Below are 10,106 nucleotides of genomic sequence, written 5' to 3' on the forward strand. Positions count from 1 at the left end.
CCCGAGTCATTATGGGTTGCATGCTGGGTTTTATTAGAAGATGAGGTTTGTAAGGAGGTGCATAGAGTTTTTAATGAGGGGAATATTGATGCTGGGATGTCTATAACATTATTAACATTGATACCTAAGGTTTCTAATCTAGATTCTTATTCTTTTTTTTGCCCTATCAGTCTTTGCACTATGATTTATAAAATTATAACCAAGGTCTTGGCAAACAGGCTAAAGGTGGTTTTGCCGAGTGCGGTGGGTCCAACACAGTCCTGTTTCATTCTAGGTCGGCATATCACAAATAATATTATCGTTGCTCAAGAGGTTATTCATACTATGAGGAGTAAATCAGGTGGTTTTATGGCTATTAAAGTGGATTTGGAAAAGGCTTATGAAAGAGTGAGATGGGATTATTTATATGATACTCTTAACTGAAGCTGGTTTGCCTACTCAATTTGTTAATTGTATTATGAAGTGCAATTCTTTTGGCTCAATGAGGGTGCTCTGCAATGGTGGGATGACGGATGCTTTTAGCCCCTCTCCAGGAATGCGTCAAAGTAATCCTTTGTCTCCTTACCTATTTGTTTTATGTATGGAAAGTCTGGCTCATGGGCTTCAACAAGCAGTGAGCAATGGTGATTGGAAACTTATCCAGTTGAGTAGAAATGGTCCTCCTCTATCACATTTGTTCTTTGGGAATGATCTTGTTTTGTTCGTCGAGGCTACTTCACGGTAGGCTAGAGTTTTGAAAGGTGTTTTAGATGATTTTATAGATGCTCTAGTCAGAAGGTTAATGCAGTTAAAACGAAGGTGTATTTTTCTAAAAATGTGGGCAGCTAGACCTGTCAAATGTTAGGGGAGGCGTTGAACTTTTCTTTGTCAAGTGACCTTGGTACCTATCTTGGTGTGCCTCTATTGCATTCTAGGGTTACTAAGCTTACTTACCAATATATTCTTAGTTGGTTTCAGAAAAGGTTGTCAAGTTGGAATGCATCTCAACTTTCGTTAGCAGGTAGAATTACTTTAGCTGAATTAGTGATTTCAGCACTTCCCACCTTTGCAATGCAAACAATTAAACTTTAAGCCTTTATTTGTGATGAAATTGAGAAGGCCTGCAGGCAATTTGTTTAGGGTTTGTCGGCTGGGCCAAGGAGGATGTCCTTAGTTTCTTAGGATGAAGTGAAACAGTCCAAAGTGCTTGGTGGCATGGCTTTAACAGATATGCACTGTCTGAATCAGTCCTTTATTTTAAAATAATGTTGGGGTTTGATATCTAAACCAGAAGCTCTTTGGGTTCGTGTTTAGAAAACTTAGTATAAGATTAGTTCTATTTTGGTGCCGGGTGACCTGGGGCATAGAGGTGGTACTCCTTTATGGAAAGCCATACAGGAGTGTTGGCCTCTCCTTAAGAATAATTTAGTTTGGTCTCTTGGCAATGGTATCAGTGTGCATTTTTGGAAGGATGTCTGGGTGCCGGGAGAAGGGGCTCTTGAAGATATGGCTGTTGCTTCCATTTCAAAAAATTTATTAAATAAGCTGGTTATTGCTTTTGTCGATGCTACTGGGTCTTGGAGTGTAAACTTATTCAAGACTTATCTTCCTAAAAAAATCTTTCTAAAGATTGTTAGTATCCCTTCTGCCTCAGTCACTCAACCTGAGGACGGAGTTTTTTGGGGTGAGTCGAATTGGGGGACTTTTACTATTAAGTCTGCCTATAGTAGTATTGTCGGGGAAACCAGTGGTAGTGGTTCTTCTACATGGAATTGGATTGGAACGGTCCTCAACGGGTTCGAGTACTCCTCTGATTAGTGGCTCAGGAGCATATCCTAACTAATGTTGAAAGGGTAAGACGCCATCTTTCTACTTCTAGTTCTTGTGAGGTGTGTCTGATTGGTGAGGAAGATGTGCTTCATGTGTTAAGGGACTGTCCCTTTACTCGTCAGCTTTGGGAATTAGATTGAATCTTTGAAAATTTTTTTCTTTTTATCTCATTTTGTTATTGATTGGCTTTTGCACAATTTGAAAGAATGGAACTTAAATGCTTTTAACATGACTTGGGATGTTTTGTTTGAGTTACTTGTTCGAATCTGTGGGAAAGGAGGAATAAGTTACTTTTTCTGATCACAGTCCTACTTTGAATTTGTTGCTGGCTTTTAACATGACTTGGTATGTTTTGTTTGAGTTACTTCTTCGAAGTTGTGGAAAAGGGGGAATAAGTTACTTTTTCTTATCATAGTCCTACTTTGAATTTGTTGCTGGCTGGTATTATGTCAAGTGGGAATAGTTTTCAGAAGGTAGCAGATTCGGGTTCATGCTCCAGTATCCCCCACTTGGATGGTTTAAGCTAAATTCAAATGATTCTAGGAGATCTTATGGTTATGCTGCTGTAGGGTTGCGAGATAGTCAAAGGAGGTGATATAAGGGGTATGGTGCCAATCTGGGCATTTGTTCGGTGTTAGCTGTTGAGTTATGGGGTATTTTAGAGGGGCTAAAACTGTCTAAGGTTCTTGGGATTTCAAAGTTTCTGGTAAAGGCAGACAATTCCCTAGCTGTATCTCTCATCAATGGGTCAACAAGTCCTCCTTTTGTGAGTTCGCTAGTCACCCAGATAAGAGTCTTATGCAATGATGACTGGGAAGTTTGGGTGCACCATGTCAAGAGGGAAGCAAATTATGTTGCCGACTGAATTGTTGGATATGCTACTGCTCTTTAGCTTGGTGTGCATGTGTTTGATCAACCTCCGCTGGGTGTTAGTTATTGGTTTATTCATGATGCAAGAAGTGTCTGCTATACGTGTAGAGTTGTTATGTAACGTGTTTCTTTGCCTTCTAGCTTTTTGGCTCTTTTATTTACTAAAAAAAATTTAAAAATACACATATTATAAATAAATAAATGTTATGTATAAATATTTTAAATTTCAATATTTAATAATAAAACATAACTATAATACCAAGAAAATCAATCTCCCTTAAATGTAGTACGATCAAATCTAGAATGCGTCCAAATAAATATATTTGTTTGTAAAAAGAAATTATTGTATTATTTTACATTTATTTTCATGCATAAGTTCTTTTTCTCCTAACTACCATCAATATTTAATGGTTCACATCTTTGGTCCAAAGTAATTTTTTCAACACATAAAAATAAATTAAAAGCTTAGCATATGCAATTTTAAATTAGATTCATATTCTTGTAACTATATAAACATTTTTCCAAAAAGAAATTATTCCAAATACATGTGTAACTTTTTAATAAATATTTAACTTACACTTAACTTTTACTTTTTAAAATAATTACATAAAAATTAAACTCTTTAATCATAAATATTTAATAATATATAATTAAATCATGAGAAATCATATTAATATTAATTTATTACTGATATATAACAAATTAATATATATATATATATATATATATATATATATATATATACGCTAAGTAATTATGGTTGATTAAGTGTTTGTTTTGCAATATAGGTGTAGCTAAGCAATTAAAGCAATTAAAGGTGAGAAAATTAAGATTCAATTTTTTTTTAAAAAAAAAAAAAGAAAAGAAAAATTGGATATATCATCATCATCAAGAAAAAAAAATGATGCTATAATTATTAATCAAACTATTTCACGTTTCCTTCTTCTAAAATTGAATGAATTTGTAACAACCCTTAAAAAAAAAAAAAGTTTCAAAAAATCGGGAGGAGGGAACCCCCCCCCCCCCCCCCCCATTTCTCTTCTTTCCCTCTTCTTCCCTCTCATCTTCTTCTTCCTTTCTCCGGCGACCGGCCGGCGACGTCCCAAGCAGTTTCCCACCCAGCCGGCGACCCTCCGGCGACGGCCAGACCACCAGAAACGGCGGCAAGAGAGGGAGAAGAGAGAGAAAACGGGCGCACAGTGGGCAGCGGCTTTCCGGCACGATTCTGGCTTCGTCCGACGTCCGATCGAGGCGATTCCGGTGGCGTTGGAAAGCTTGTTCCGAGAGCTTTCTTTTGACACCAATTTTGAAGCAAATGGAGGTCGGATGAGTGAGATATGGAGGAAAGAAGTTTCGGGTTTTTCAAGCTTTTTCGTCAGATCTACGACGATCCGACCGTTGGATCGACGATCCGAGACCACATATGGACTGAGAAAGAGGAGAGGAACATGGTGGTATGATCAGATCCGGCAAATGTCGCGGCCGCCACCGTCTTGCGGTGGTTCCGGCGGTGGCTCCGGTGGGCTACGGAGGTGATTCAACTTCCAGAGGCTTCCTCGTAAATTTTTGGAATTTTTGAGACACAGATAAACTTCGGGTAAGATAATTTCTATTATTTCTCTGTCTGTGGAGCATAAATACAGTGTTTCTTAAACAGAAAAAATTGAAGAAAAATTCTAAGAAAAATATATGATGAAAGTAAAATTATTTGGAGATATTCTATGGTGTTTGTTGAATTTTTGAGTGATTGTAGAATATTTTTGAAAAATATAGATGGATTTTAGTTAGATTTTTAGCATATGGGCATATAAGATTATTTGAAATTAAGATAATTAAATTTTATATAATTGGTTGAAGCTTGAGGATGGAGGTTTAAATATGTGAATATTTAATTGGGTTGAATTAAGAATATGTTAGATGTTGGAAACTTATGGAATCGAGTAAAATTCTTGAATAAAATATTCATGGGTGATTAGAAAATTACAATTCATTTTGCAATAGCCTTATAATATTATTAAGGACCGCGAGGCAAAATTTTAGAATTTTTAGAGCTTGTTTGAGTGGATTTTTGAAAAATGTCAATTTTAGGGACTAAAATGTAATTTTTAAGATTTTGAGTATTGTCTGATTTGGAGGGCCCAGGAGGGGCCATGTGATATTGATGAGATGCGGTTGTGGAAATTGAGAATTTAGAAGTGTTATTTGAGCCTTTTTGCAGGTTGGGTAGGTTCCAGGTATAGGGGAAACTCTACCGGATTTCCGACATGAATTAGGCTGTCTATTGCCTCTTTAGAGTTTTATCTTAATTTAGTACTAATAAAGTTATAATTTAATTATTAGGTGATCGAGGGCAGCTATTTTTCTGCATCCAGCAGCCACAATAGTCATCGGTGTACTGTGAGTAAAATATCAATTTTAATTGTAATTTCACTATTATTATATGTTCAAGCATGTCCATGCATCACTTATATGCATATATCTATGTAGATAAACTTTAGGCACGATTTATGTTGCATTCATAACTGTGAAAGTACCATGTATGTTGCTGTGGTAATTTGGAGCAGTGTGCGTGTAATGTGGTGTGGACTATGGATAGGACGGGTAGTCACGGCTTGAGATCTTCGCTGGGACCCGATCCTTCGAGGGGTAGTCACGGCTTGAGTTCTTGGCTGGGACCCCCGATTTGGTTTATTAAGCGAAAGTCCGGCTTGAGTTTTTTGCTGGCACCAGGTTGGATTTAAGAGAGTCAGATAGGATCACTCCATATATTATGATTGATATTACAGGGTGTGTGAGTGCTCCAAATTACCTTTTTGATGTTATGATGTGAAAATGTTGTTGATGTTGCATTTCACTCTACAGGGTGCATTAGTTTTAGATAGTTATAGAGATTATGGTTGTAACACCCCAAAGTTCGGTAGTGCGTTCTGCTGCTCCGGTGACCAGTGTTGTCCGGACAGCTAGGATGCCTAGAACCGTACCTCAATATGAGTGAGGAGATATAAAATAATGAAATACAAGAAAAGAAAAACAAAGGAAAAATCATAGCAAAGAAATGTAACCGAGTAAGTGAGCCGGGAAACCTAGCGATGGGTGACCGCACCGGGAAGTCACGGCGTGGACCGTTGACTAGCCCTGAACTACGGGAAACCCTAGAAAACATTTTTAGGACATAAATAGAACCTTATTGAAGAATAAATATCATTAGAAAGATCAAAGAAAAATTAAATAATTAGTACAAAGAAAAGTGATAAATCGAAAAACAGACAAAACACGGTGTTACCGAAAAATCAGGAATGCCACCCGAACAGGGGCATTATAGTCATTTGACATCCCGAAGTGTCTTTTGACCTAAATGTCCATTAAAAATAAATAGTATTACACTTAGAAAATAAAATAAAAAATTAAATTGGTGGTACCTAAAATAAATAGTGGAAATCATGGGTTAAATGTGGAATAAGTGGATAGTTAGCTTAAAATATGAATTAAATTTGTTAGTGGACCACTAAGAACATTAAAAGGATTAAAAATACTCATTAGTGGGCAGATTATTCCCACTCAAAAGTCCATCTTCCTCACTTAGCTCATCCATGCCGAATTGAAGAGTGAAAAAGAGCCACCATTGACGTTTTCTTTGAGCTTCAACCTCTCCCTCCATTTCAACTCCATTCACTTAGGTTCTTTTATGAAAAATGGTCTAAACACCACAAGGAAGATATTGATACCAATTTTGAGAAGTTTGGTGAAGGTTTAACAAGTTACAATTAAAGGTAAGTTTGCATTTTTGAGAATTTCTTTGTTAAAGTTTATGTTCATGTTATGGGTGTTAGTTTGGTGAAGGAAAATTTTGAGTTTGAAGGGTTATTGTTGTTTTCATTTTGGACAGCCATGAGTCACGTTTTTGATGAGGTATTTGTGCATATAATTGATGAGAAATAATGTTAATCATGGTGATTTAGTAACTTAGGGAATTATTTCATGTTTATATGGTGAATTATGCACTTTGATGGAAATTGGTATATGGGACGGCAATGTGATCTTGAAGAATGGTTTGTGGCAGCTTGTGGACACTTGAGTAATGGTATATATTGAAGGAAGTGTGGGCAGAATATTGACCTAGAAAGATTGATGATATGTATGTAAATTAACATTGTAAAGTGTATGTAAAGTTTGTAATGTTTAGGTGTGTTTGTAATGGTACTTAAAGATTGTAATTGTGAATGATTATTGGTGTGTTGAAGGTGATTGGAATCTGCCCAAAATAATGCTAATGTAATGTAGAAAATGCTTTTGGTAATGTGCCAAAACAGTTTGGTAGGTAAGTAAACAAATGGCAAAGGTAAGTGTGTGTTTGAAGTTGGGGTGTGAAATGCATATTGAGGGCAGTGTATATTTTAGCCTATAACCTTGAATGTGTAACCTCAATTGGTATGAGACCAATTTGAGGTGAAACTAGGCACAAAATGTGCCAACTTTCATTGAGAAACCATGCCAAAATTCTGCTTGCAAGGTGACCTAAAAAAATGACCAATTCGGATTAGGTGCAATTAGGACCTGAAAAATGACCAATTGGGCAGCAGTGAGTGTTTAGGCCATAACTCACTCAAACCAGGTCCAATTGACCTGAAATTTTGACCAAGAATAGTTAAGACCCATACCTACAAGTCTTATGAAGACAAAAAAGCCCAGAAATGACCATAAGCAAGTCAAACAACTTGCACAAGTTCGGGTCCAAAAACTGGCCGAACCAGAATTGACCAATTTGACCTAAAATTGACCTAAAATGGTACCACTTGACCAGCAATAGTGTAATGACCATAACTTGGTCTACTTAACTCGGATTGACCTGAAATTTTGCACCGCGTGCAATAAGACCTAGATCTACAAGTTTTTAGTTTCGACCGAGACCCGAAAACCGAGGGAATTAGATCGTCCGGTTAGGTCAAACCAGTGTTCCGGAATCCAGCAATTTGCATTAAAATGCACTAAGCGAGGAAATGACTTTGGTAAAACATACCAAACCTAAAACCCTATCGAGTGTGACATATTAACGACATTAAAACCTAATTTACCTAAAACGCATCGAGGGTCGGTATATTAGGTGATTAAGCGAATAATTGAGTTCAGTGCATTATTTACCAAACACCATCGATAGAGACAGTTTAATTTAGCACTGAAACACTTCAAATTGTGTTTCTCAGTTAACAAGGACTCAGCAAAAGGGAAAGAAATACTGAGTCAAGACCAGGAGACAAATATCAGAGGTTTGTGCACAACAACTGTTTCTTTTGAATTATTTTCAATGGAAATAAATATTGACTATTTGTATATCATTGTTTTAAATTGTGGAAATGTGTTTGATGGACACTTATTGATTTAAAAATATTGTGAATGGTTTGAAACTGTGAAAAATTATTCGAATGACATTGATGGATACTTATTGATTGAAAAGCATTGGAAATGGTTTGAAACCACAGCTATCATGTATATTGATTGTATTCCTCATTAGCTTGTCTAGTGGGACGAATTGAATTACCACTCTGCATGAAGTGTTGAGGTGTGTGCCTGTTGAGGACGAATTGGATGAGTACTCATATTTTTGCTAGCTAGCCATGTTATTCCTCATTAGTCATCGACTTTTGGGACGAATTGAATACCTCATTAGCCATCGGCTTTTGGGACGAATTGAACTATGGATCATGATTAAGCTGTGTGTGATTTATTGATGTGTATTGTGAGATTGTGAAATGGATTTAAACTCTCATTGACATATACTGTCTTTTGAATTCAAACCTGATCTGACTTATGGAAAATTATTGTGATATTGAGAAATGGAGTTTAAATTCTTATTGACCTTTATTGTCTTAAATTTGACTATGGTTTTAAGTATCCACTATTTACATGATTTATGAATTGTGATTTAAATTGTATTTGGTTAATGTTGTGCACCACTGAGACATTGTCTCAAATGATAGCTTTTATTGCCGCAGTAGAGACAGACAGGGCAGCAGACTAGGCTGCATATACATCTAGCGAGGGATTTCCTGGTATAATGAGTATACCAATATTTGGCATTTTGTACTGTAATGTATGACACTGTATGTACATATTGTTTTTGGTTTTGAGCAGTTGTAAATTAAATTGTACCTTGAAGTTGTAAATTAATTATGAGTGTTTTGGATTGTAAAAGTTGTATTATATTTCCTTATCTCAGACTTTGAAAAGTTTCTATGGAATTGAGTTGATAAATTGTTGTGTTGAGAAGTGTATTGGAGTTGAGATTTGGGAAAATTATTGAAGTGCTTTTTACAGGTTTTCTGAAGAACTGTTTTGTCCAAAATACAGATGGTACTCTGCCAAAATTTTTACAGAAATTCCAAATAAACCAAATGAGTTAGTTGTTTCACTTCAGTTCACCAAAGTCTTAAACACCTGTAAATAGTGCTCACCACTGTAAAAGAAGTAAGAAAAGTTTTTTTAAAATCCCTTGTAGTGTATTTAATGGGTTATCAGTAGACGGAGTTGGTAATTCATTAGGTATACTACGGGATCATGTTATGCCTTACAGAGGGGTAGGGTGTGACAATGGTTAAAATTGATATTTTACTCTCTGAGTCGAACGCTCACTCCTGTTCAATATTTTTCCAGGCCACAGGAGGAGTTATTTTACAGAGCAACCTGTTTTCTTCCTTGCAGGTTTAACGTCGATTAGTTAATTGTTTTACTATCTTTTCTAAATTTAAAATCTAGAACTCCGCATGTGTTAGTAATAGAGTGGGCCTTGTTAGAAATTGTGTTAATTTAATTTTTTGAGATTAATAAATGAAGATTTGTATGGTATTTAAACAGTTTGTAAATGAGGTAACAGGGTTGAGCTGGGCTCCCCTAATTTTAGTTTTCTGAAATTTCTGGGCTAAGTCGGCCTGAAATGAAATTATGACAGTTTGATTTAAATTATTTTATATGCATATTGGGTTTAAATTATGGGCCTGGTTATGGATTTGAGGAATAGTTAGGCTTACTACGGGCCTCGGGGGCTTTAGGCTGGCCCAGGTCCTAGTGCCGGTCCGGCCCATAGGTTGGATCGTGACAGAATTTTAAATTGAAGAAGGCTATTTGATGATGCTATAATTATTAATCAAACTATTTCACGTTTCCTTCTACTAAAATTGAATGAATTTTAAATTGAATAAGGCTATTTGTCTAACTAAATTACAAGCACGAATATTGAATCATGCTAACAAGGGAGGAGTTTAAATGCTAGACGCTAGTATGAATAGCATCCAGCTTGAGGTAGGCGTAGGTGGTAGTTAGATGCTAAATTTAGTTGCGTCTATCTTTATTTTTTATTTTTTGTTTACTCTTCAATAATAGCTTTTTTTATTATTTTTTAATAGTTGAATGCTAGTAAGACTAGCTTTGCCCTC

At 36.1% G+C, this 10,106-nt stretch overlaps 1 long non-coding RNA gene across 1 annotated transcript; it reads left to right on the forward strand.

The window, feature by feature from the left end:
* The first annotated feature begins 4,174 nt into the window (after positions 1-4,174).
* LOC131180980 (uncharacterized) lies at positions 4,175-9,455 on the forward strand. The gene is made up of 3 exons (XR_009149626.1): positions 4,175-4,276; positions 5,020-5,076; positions 9,328-9,455. It is a non-coding gene; the product is annotated as an uncharacterized LOC131180980 (long non-coding RNA).
* Positions 9,456-10,106: the final 651 nt, after the last annotated feature.

Source organism: Hevea brasiliensis, chromosome 6 (genome assembly GCF_030052815.1).
Source record: "Hevea brasiliensis isolate MT/VB/25A 57/8 chromosome 6, ASM3005281v1, whole genome shotgun sequence".
NCBI classification, from domain to species: Eukaryota; Viridiplantae; Streptophyta; class Magnoliopsida; order Malpighiales; family Euphorbiaceae; genus Hevea; species Hevea brasiliensis.